At 33.8% G+C, this 10,763-nt stretch overlaps 1 protein-coding gene across 1 annotated transcript in view; it reads right to left on the bottom strand.

Annotated features, from left to right (window-relative positions):
* The window catches only part of LOC104752006 (histone-lysine N-methyltransferase SUVR5-like), a 6,471-nt gene extending 6,115 nt beyond the window's left edge, over window positions 1-356 (bottom strand). The window contains exon 1 of the mRNA XM_010474067.2: window positions 168-356. The gene's annotated coding sequence lies outside the window, so the exon portion shown is untranslated. The remainder of the gene's footprint in view (window positions 1-167) is intronic.

The following is a 10,763-nucleotide window of genomic DNA, read 5'->3' as shown; positions in this document are numbered from 1 at the left end:
AAACCAACCAAAAAAAAAAAAAAAGGATAATTATAAAAGTGGGAAACGGAACAACAACACATCATGTATGTGACATAGTAATAATAATAATACGGGTTCTTTTTTTTATATATAGCATACACTAAAGATTTGGATTTCGGGCATGGGGGAAGGTTTGTATTACACACCTTATTGATTGATCTGTGTGTTGTGGTGTGGGTGCGATGCAAAATTAGAGAATAGAGAAGGTTTTTTTTTGAAATCGAATCCAGAAATTTTTTACTTATCTTCTGGGTTATGTATGAAAGTTTTATTGGTCGATGGCATCGGTATTTGGGCATGTACCATGGCCTGAAATGTCGAAAATAACGAAGATAACTTTTCTAATGCTCTCTAGGGGATAATTATTATTTCTCTCTGTGTGTGGTTTATAAATTGAATTATTAGATTAAAAATATATATATATATATATATATATATCTCTAGGGGATAATTATTATTTCTCTCTGTGTGTGGTTTATAAATTGAATTATTAGATTAAAAATATATATATATATATATATATACTCGGGAAGGAAAAAATATGTGTATGGTGTGTAGGTCTATGTATGTATATATGAACTTTATATAATATAAAGAAGGCTGAGTTAAAATGGGGTGTGGTGGTTTTTTTTAATGGTTATGTTAGCTGTCAGTGTCAAAACAAAATTTATTGTTATCTTTTGAAGAGTAATTTGGATTTTTAGAAAATGGATCAATTTGGCTGTATTTTTTTTTTCCTTTTTTTGTCCATGAAAACAATAATTTTATAATAAATAAAAGGATTACTATGAGAAAATAAAAGGATTTTAATTTTAATGATAATATGTTAAGAAGATTTTTTTTTCTTTTATCATCATTCAATTCAATCGACAGATTCAATCTATAGCCAAATTCTACTGCAGGGTAACGCAATTTAGTGGAGTCAAACTATGATGGAATCGTTGGCAGAATTTAGAAATTTTTTTTATTATTTAAGATAGTGTATATGATTGAATGCTTTTCGAAAACACTTACTTGAGATGGTAAATATCGTTCATGAACAATAGAAAAAACACTAATACATTTGATATAGTATAAATCACGTAAAATACTGTATTAAAGGGTTTTCCAAAACTTTTAAAAATTATTTTTTTGAAAATTTCTTAAATTATAGGAAGTTGTCAATTAAAAAAGTTTTATTTTGTTAATTTTTATGAAACAACTTAATAGAGGCAGATCCATAATTTTTCTATCATGGTAAATATATAAAAATAAGAATGCTTGTTTCACTTATGATTAAAGAAAAGATATTGAATTTGTTAAAGAAAAAATAATCAACCAATACATTAAAGTTAAAAAGATACAGGTCTGAGATCTATAAAAAAAAGCTTTGTTAACTTCGATTTCTGTGTTCAAAGTTTGAAATTAGCTCACCATTAATAAATAAAGGAGTACTATTAAAGAAAAGAAAAACAAAAAAAGAATTTGATGCTTTACCACTAGACAGTTAAGACTCAAAAGGAAAAAGTTACAGGGTCACATCCAAGGTGCCCAAACAAGCTTTCGCATAGAGATCTAACTTAGAGGTCATGTAATACAGTGACAGTAGTAACTTGTTCGGCCACACATGGTAAAAGCCTAACAGGCATGTTAAAATCAGAGACTAGCTGATCGCAGAGGAACCAAACGATAATGAAAGAAGTATAAAGCAAAGTAAACGCATCATGTATGTGACATAACTACACAAGACTCGAAGCACAGTAAATGATTTTACACTAAGGATTGGACTTTGGGCATGGAAGGTCATACCTTAATGATTATGTGATGGATGCAAATTGGAGAGAGAGAGACTTCAGGAGGTTGAATCTACGAGTTTAAGATCTATATATGTTTTTCTTTTTGGATGTGATTCGTCTCTTCTGGAATTGTGACGATTTATAGGTCTTGGGACTTGGGCATCTCTATTTGGGGATGTACCATGGCCACAATGTCAGAAAAGGGAAGATACATTTCTATGCTAGGGATACCTGTTATTGGTGTGTGGTTACAAATTGGATTACAGTGTAAGATTAAAAAGATAAGATAAAAAAAAAAAAGGTATACGTTTCAATATGTATGTATGTGAATGAGTTTGGTTTTTGTTAATCATTATATATTTATATTAGCTGTCAAGGACAAAACAAAATTAAATTATAGTCACCCTTAAAGATAAATGTAATTTGCATTTTGGGAAAAATGGGTCAGCAAATATTATATACTTTATTAATAAAACGATAATAATGAGAAAACTATTTCTAAAAAAAATAGTTGCTGGCTGAAATAGTTTGTCACTAACTCACTATTGTCTATCTATCAAGTAATCAAACTCATTGGATATCAATATCAATATTTTGTTTCGTTGTTACCACAATCATTTCAAGCCATCTAGATGCTCTTTTTGCAAAAACATTGGCACAAACATGTAAAAGATTATATAGTGTTAAAATTATAATTTATAATTCTAGTTTATTAAAATTTTATGAGGTTTTATTAGACATTTATAAAAAAATTAAAGATATTCATAACGTATTCGTAAGGTATTTATAAGTTATTTGTATGGTATTTATAAAATTTTACACATATATAAATGTAGTTTGTGTATATGTTTATAAGTTTACACACATATTTGAATAAATCTCAAATTTTTAGGAATATTTTTGATAAGGTTTAATAGAAAAAAAACATTTTTGAAATGTGGTATTTCAAAAAAGGTATTTTGTGAAATTCTCCGGATCTTTATTGAGTTACAAAATTTACGTAATATAGTAAAGAATCGAAAGTTGTTAGAAATATTGGTTTGATGTCTTTCAAGAAAAGGAAAAAAAATAATAATGTTTAAGTCATTTAGTTTATAGAAAAATGTTCAAATGAACAAAAAGTTCAACAAAATTGATGCAATTTAAATTAATATTAAAATGAAAATTTTAGGTATAAATAACCATTAATTATTGAATTTTTAAAAAAATACATTAGTCGAACATGTAAATCCAGAAAGACAATTTGACAGCAAGAAAAGAAACATCTAGTTAGAGCGCATAAATAACGTGTTTGATATTTTATAAGCAAATATTATTGTAACGCCTCGATTGCCATTTCATAATGTGCTTAATGTCCACTATGAGTCTATGGGTCCACCATTAATATAACTAGGCTACTAATTTTTTTTGTGTATGACGACTGTTTGTTTGAGTTTTTGGGGTTTAATCTATTGCAAATAAAGTAAAACAGGTAATGATCAACGCAAGTTATATTAAATGCTAGTATGATACTATTGACATGCATGCGATCAATCAGGAAACCATGTCTCAGCACAAAAGTAAAATCTGTGCGACCTCCCCAACAACTGATCAGCGTAGTCCACAACGCCTTAGCATCAGTTCACTTTTGTGTAAACCAGAGGGCTCGGTTTGCTCTTTGTAGAGAGGCCCATTCACCATGTCTAAAATAATTTCTTAAGGCCCATATATATATGGTCTATTGTCCACCAAACATAAACGAGCACAATTCGTATTTTTGTTCTAGTTCCGTACTTTTTTTTTCTTAATGCTTGTTATGCATATTCATGAAATGTTTTCAATATGAAACTCGTATTGATAAATTCATTCAACTCATCTCGACCAATATACTTTACTTAGAATATCTTATTTGGCCATCCTACTTGGACCATCTTACTGTCTATCAAATTTGGACTTTGAAACCATGTTACTGATCAATGTTGGACATTACAAGAAAGAGGTTAAGTTAATCACAAGAATGGGCTTGGACTTGTACAATATGAAAGCTACATAAATCTACCACGATATTTACTATTATATGTCTTTTTAAAAAGGTGAATTTTGTGAAAACATATAATGTATTTAACAAGGAAAAAAGATTGTGAGCTACCTGAAGTATGGCAGAATACATGGCCACACATGCCAACTATGATAAATGATACTCAACTACATCAACTATATGTATTGCATGGTCACATATATGAAGTATATGTTGTTATGTGGTCAACATCATACACATAGAATCTCGGTTTACTGGAACATTTACGCTGACGTTGATCTACCGTTGACTCGTCGGAACCGAAAAGAAGACCCGATCGGATTTGTTTACCCAAACCCGAGACCTGACCCGGTTCAGATATTTGTTGGGTTCAGTTAATGGGCCGAAATTAAATTAAAATTTTGGTCCATTAATTAACTAAACCCTAAAATCGATTCCATTAAAACATCATCGATTCCATCGTTTTAACTTGTCACTTTTGTCCATTTGCTGCCAAGAACAAGATCTCCTTTTCACCTAGGTTTTACTCGACAAAAGAATCGAATCTGTAAAAGAATTTGGTGTTTTGGTTGAAATCGAGAAAAAGTCAGGGTGAGGATTTGCTTCTCGTTCAGATGAGGTAACTATCTCAATTTCCTTTTTATTTGGTAACATATGCCACGGGTCTGAACTAGTGAGGATGTGGGGATGTTGTCGTGTAGTTGTTGGGGATTGTTTTGGGTTTTCCTATTACTCGAAAGAAGAAACATTTTGTTTGATTCCTTTTCTCGTGGTATTGTCAATTAAAAATTAGACATGTCGTGTTTGTGTCGGGATTTTGCAGTTGTTGCCGTCTTCTTTGACTTATATTGTCCCATAGAGTTCTAAAGAATAGTCATCGATTGACCAATTTTTTTTTTTTTTTTTTTTGCAGTGCGAGAATATATGTGAAGGTGAAATGCCACCATTCTGGCGAATTCAAGATGGTGGATGGAGTGTTAGACTACGTTGATGGAGTTGTTTGTAATTTGGAGGTTGATTCTGTCACAATCTTTGAAGATGTATTGATAAGTATGCTTGAGAAGCGAATTAAACACATTGGGAAGATGTGGTACAAGCTACCATTTGAGGATTTATCTGATAGGAAGCCTCTGTGGGAGAATGTGGATGCCAATAAGAAGAAATTGGTTGCAAAAGGACGATGGATGGGAGAAGTAGATATATATTTTGAAAAGGAAATAGGAGAATGTGTTGGAGGTGTAGATACAAGAGCAGTTGGAAATAAATACATGGATATTGCAGGAGAAAAGGTCACAGAAGAAACACAACTACTTCTCAAGGATGTCGCGTGTGAAGATGAAGATAATGATGAAGGTCAGAATTCAGAGGCATGTTTATCTGAATCATCATAGTCAAATATAGAGGCTGACATTGTTGACGAAGAGGCTGATGTTGTTGAGGAGGATATACAAATTTTCAACAACCAAAACTACGACGAGCAGATACCGGATGAAGATGATATGTATCCTGCAACAGATGATGAATCTGGGGATGAGGAAGCACAAATAGAGAGGATGGTTAGAAGTGGTTTACTTGATGGTGTGTTTAGTTTGAAGCAAGTGTTTAACAGTGGTAGTGACTTTAAGAAGAATGTGATCAAGTATGTATTGAAGACCAGGCGGAATGTTGTGTATGATAGGTGGGAGAAGGAAAGGCTTGGTGCAAAGTGTAAAGCAAAAGGCTGTGGGTGGAAAATTTATTGTGTTGTGGAGGTCCCTATTGGAAAATGGATGGTGAAGACCTACGACGACGACCATCAATGCCATCCAACAGGACGATGTGAAATTATAAAGACTCCTGTCATTGCTGATTTATTCCTTGAAGATATTAGAAGGGATCCAGAGATGAGTGGTCCAGAAATTAAAGATGAGATGAAGAGGAGGTATAACATCATTATCTCACCAAACCAGGCGAAAGTTGCAAGAAGACGTGTATTTGATAAGCTGCAAGCCGAATGTGATGATCAATTCGCAAGATTAAGAGACTATGAACTTCATCTAGTAACGTAAGTTAATGTGATTTTGTTGTTTGTCTTATAATTTTTTGATTGTCTTAATAATTTTTTAATTTATTTTAGGTCTAACCCTCAAACTACAGTGGAGGTCAACACAGTAGTAAGAGCTGATGGTCGTGAGGCATTCCACCAAATTTACATATGCTTTGAGCCGTTGAGGACTGCTTGGAAGCAGAATTGCAGACCAGTCATAGGTTTGGATGGTACCTTCTTGAAGAACTCTTCGAATGGGATGATGCTTACTGCTGTTGGAAGGGATCCTAACAACCAGATTTTCCCAATAGCATGGGCCGTGGTCGACTGTGAGAACAATCCCAATTGGGAATGGTTTGTGAAGAAGCTTAAAGCAGATTTGGAGTTGGGGCTGGGTGAGAACATCACTCTCATATCAGATATGCACAAAGGATTAATTCATGGAGTTGCTACTGAATTACCAATGGCAGAGCATCGAGCTTGTGCTAGACACATCTACTCCAACTTGAAGAAAACAAATAAGGCAGATATGTTGAAGCCACTGTTCTGGAGAGTTGCAAGCTCGTACAATGAAGCTGATTACAAGGAGAATTTGGCGATTTTCAAAGAGTTTGATCCTCAATCTTGCCAAACTCTACTTAAGAAGGATCCAAGTACATGGTGCAGAGCATTCTTTCGGGTTGGTTGTTGTTGTGCGGATACTCACAACAATCATACCGAGTCATATAACAGAACATTGAAAATTGCAAGGCGGAAGCCATTTGTCCAGATGCTAGAGTTGATAAGGAGGGATGTTATGCAAAGGGTTGCCATCAGGTCCACTATTTCTGGAAAAGAAACTGCAAAGTACACAAAAAAGGCAAGAAAAGAGCTGGAGAAGTCATGTGATGAAGCTCAATATTGTGCCATGATTACAAGCACAGGAGGCGAGTTTGAGATTGTTGAGTTTGGCACCGGATACTTTGTGAATCTGAGTGCGCGTACTTGTGCATGCAGGAAGTGGGATTTGACTGGTATCCCATGTCGTCATGCTGTATGTGCGATCAGAGAAATGAATTTCGAGGTGGAAGACTATATGTCAAACTATTACTTGACTGAGAAATGGCAAGGGACATATAGGAGGGGATTGAGGCATGTCAATGGTCCTAAGTTCTGGAAGGACTCTGGAAGACCACGGATTGCTGCACCGCCTTACAAGCGTCCTGCAGGGAGACCTAAGGGCAAGGCAAGGATCAAAGGTCTTAATGAATCACCACGCAAAAAGAAATCTGACAAGAAAGTTGGTCGGGAAGGAAGAGTTGTGCACTGTGGTCTCTGTGGTGAACCGGGTCATAATTCAAGACGGTGTCCACATGAAGTATGTCTCAACCATATCTTTCTATTCCTTTTTGGTTATGTTTTTAATAGTAGTTTTCTGATATATCTTTCCATAGTCTTCTGAGAGCAGGGCAAAGAGAAGAAGAATAAATGTGGAACTAGGTCAATTGAAGCTCAAGATCAATCTGAAATGGAAGCAGCATTTGCCGCAATGGAAGCACCTGAACCTGAAGCTGGACATCGAGCTGAAGAACCTGGAGTGCAAGATGTCTCTTCATCCGCACCACAGAGAAGCTGGGTCGAGAGGATGCTATTTGGATGAGGGAATGATTTGTAAAAGGTTTTTTGGATGGCTAAATACTATAGTCGGCTATTTTGGTGACATATCTGATGTTTTATTGACATGTTAGGTTGGTTTTTTGGATACATTATTGGCATGTTAGGTTGGTCATTTTGGCACATGTCAGGTTGGTTTTTTGGATACATTGTTGACATGTTAGGTTGGTCTGATTGTTTTTTTGGATACCCCTACATTATTGACACGTCAGGTTCATGTTTGGCCAGATATCATAATCATTCTTATAAGACAAATTCCCTAACCAAAATCATACAAAGAACAACAAAGTCATTACAAGGCCACTAACCGAAGGCATTACAAAGACAATAACCAAATTCATTACACAGCCACTAACCAAAACTTATTTAAACAACAACAAAGCTCAACCAAAAACAATGGCTCCAACAGCACATACAAGCAATCCTGTCAATCCATTGATGACAATGCGTTGACGATACACAATTCTTTCCATCTCAACATTCTTTGATGATATCTCCAATTGTTGCTTCTCCAAATCATCACGAGGCTCATTAATTGTCGATTTTAGTTGACTGATCATCTTAATCTTCTCGTTAATTTCAGCTTCAGCTTCTACCAACGCTTGTCTCGGCCAGCCTTTCACCTCTTCTTCATCAACCCACCTAAAGTATTTGCAATGAGCGTTCCCACCATCTTACAGACACATCAATTGGCAATTGGAAACTTCAATTGAGACTTCTTAATCAACAAATCTCACCACCTAAATATTCTTAATAACAATCAAAAAACATACCTTGTACAACTCACACCCATAAAACTTTCGATGTGGATTTCCTGCCGTTTTAGACTTGAAAATCTTTGTCGATAACAATCACAGACTTTGCGCCCCCTAAATATGTTGTTACTGGACGATCCTGAGCTTAATTCCATCTTCGAAACGATGAACACTAAGAACCCTAATAGTCGACTCGACCCTTCACAACGATTGACTCGAATCTTTTTGTTTTTGAGAAACCGTGTTTCATCTGTGAGAGAGAACGATGGAATCAATGATGTTTTGATGAATCGATTTTAGGGTTTAGTTAATTAATGGGCCAAAATTTTAATTTAATTTCGGCCCATTAACTGAACCCAACAAATATCTGAACTGGGTCAGGTCTCGGGTTCGGGTAAACAAATCCGATCGGGTCTTTTTTTCGGTTCCGACGAGTCAACGGTAAGTCAACATCAGCGTAAATGATCCGATAAACCGAGATTCTATGTGTATGATGTTGACCACATAACAACATATACTTCATATATGTGACCATGCAATACATATAGTTGATGTAGTTGAGTATCTTTTATCATAGTTGGCATGTGTGGACATGCATTTTACCATATTTCAGGTAACTCACAATCTTTTTTCCAAAATAGGCAAAAAAACAAAAAAAATGGCAAATCTTGTTGGATAGTTTACCAAACTAGTTACACATATCGTATAAAACAATTTCATGGACCCAGCACATTAGGTCACCACCCATGTCACTTTATTCTCATGATTCTAAATTGTATTTGCGTAAGAGTGGATAAGAATCGTGGAACAACCCAGGTTACTTGCAAACATTTGTTTTAGCATTTTATGATTTCGTTTCACTGAGATATGATTTTTCTTCTTGTTTTAAAATACCTACGTAATTTATAACATTATATTAAATCATCGTCTCTTTAAAAATACCAATCATTGAAAATTGATATGTACATATATATATTCGACAGCGAGGAGGAAGTTGCCTCTGAATTATTGACTTAATTTTCATTTTGACTTCAGAGAATATAGGCTATGAATTTTTTATAAATACATACATTTGTAGAATATAAGTTTTATTACGATTATATGATTGTATATAGTGAGTGTGGAACTAAAATTTAGTAGACTTATAGATCGAAAACTAAAAAGATGAATCATTTCCTAAACAAACTTGTAAAACGTTGGACGTACTGTTACTAACGCATCATGAAAAACATTAAAAACAAATTAACTTGATTAATTAATTTGATTTTTATTCCAAGAAATGTCATTTTTTTACTGATTGATTAAAAGTTACCAAAACGCAAAATCTATTTGTTAAATTTATAATTTCTTAAATATACACATTACGATTTCAATCATGGTTAATCGTTGTATACGCTAAATGCCCATAAGGCCATAACCTTCAAGATTAGTTTAAATTTCAAACAAACATCATCACTGCTCATTAGTTAGTATATACCCTACTAGTCTAGTTTCGTAGCATATGAGATCATAAGATTATGTCACTACTACTATACATGGGATGCATGAAAGAACAAAATTAATAATTGCAAACTTCATTATTGCATTATGGGTCACGCTAGAAATGAAATACATATATTAAATTCCTTGGTTTTGTAGCAAAAAAAATGCAAAAATTATAATCACTTTGTGGATATAACGAAATGGTGGTGGTGATAGCGCGTGTTGTGTTACTACAAACATGTGAGCAAAAAGTGAACTTTAAAGTGTATTTGATAGTTATGATTGGCATTGACTCTCTTGTCCAAATGCCTTTGTAAACTTCAGCTTTTTCCTGTATTCTTTGTATGATTCTAATTTCAACCCCCTTTTTATTTATTTTATCCCATACTGCCCCATAACTTTTTTTGTTTTCTATTTTATAAACCCCCATCTCATCAACCTAATAATTTTTTGAATAATTAAATACAGTATACTTTACTAATCTCGTTAGAAGAAACTGATTTTTTACGGCACGATGAAATTTAAAAAAAAAAACCGGAATCCAATATAAGTACTACTAGTTCATGTGCATCATTAATTTCTTTGAGGTAATTTGTAATAAATAAGTATTTATCTTTTGAACCACTTTGTTATAAATAATCTCATAGCTCAAATGCATCTTAAATAAGATTCATTAAAGCATGTTTGTCTCTCTCAGCTGGCAAATCTCTTCATCACTTTGCTCTCCACATGCCACCACCAAGTCTAAAGTCACCGATCTCACATTTCATAAACTCCATACAAAAATAAATTTAAATTTCTTTATTTATACATCTTATCTGAATCAAATTTTAATTTAAAAGAAAGAACAGTGTTTAGTGGTGAAACTTGAATTTTTACCGTAATTTGTGTCCCCGACACCGTGCAAATAAGAAGTTGTAACACTGTTACCGAGCTCAACGTGCATAGATTATCACAAATTATTTACATTTACTAATATATTATAACAATCAAAATTTAAACTGGTCAATCTCACGATCACTTCTGAATCCACT

The sequence above is a fragment of the Camelina sativa genome, chromosome 16 (genome assembly GCF_000633955.1).
Source record: "Camelina sativa cultivar DH55 chromosome 16, Cs, whole genome shotgun sequence".
Classification (NCBI taxonomy): Eukaryota; Viridiplantae; Streptophyta; class Magnoliopsida; order Brassicales; family Brassicaceae; genus Camelina; species Camelina sativa.
The sequence above is the reverse complement of the archived record's forward strand: the minus strand, read 5'-3'. Positions and strand labels throughout refer to the sequence as shown.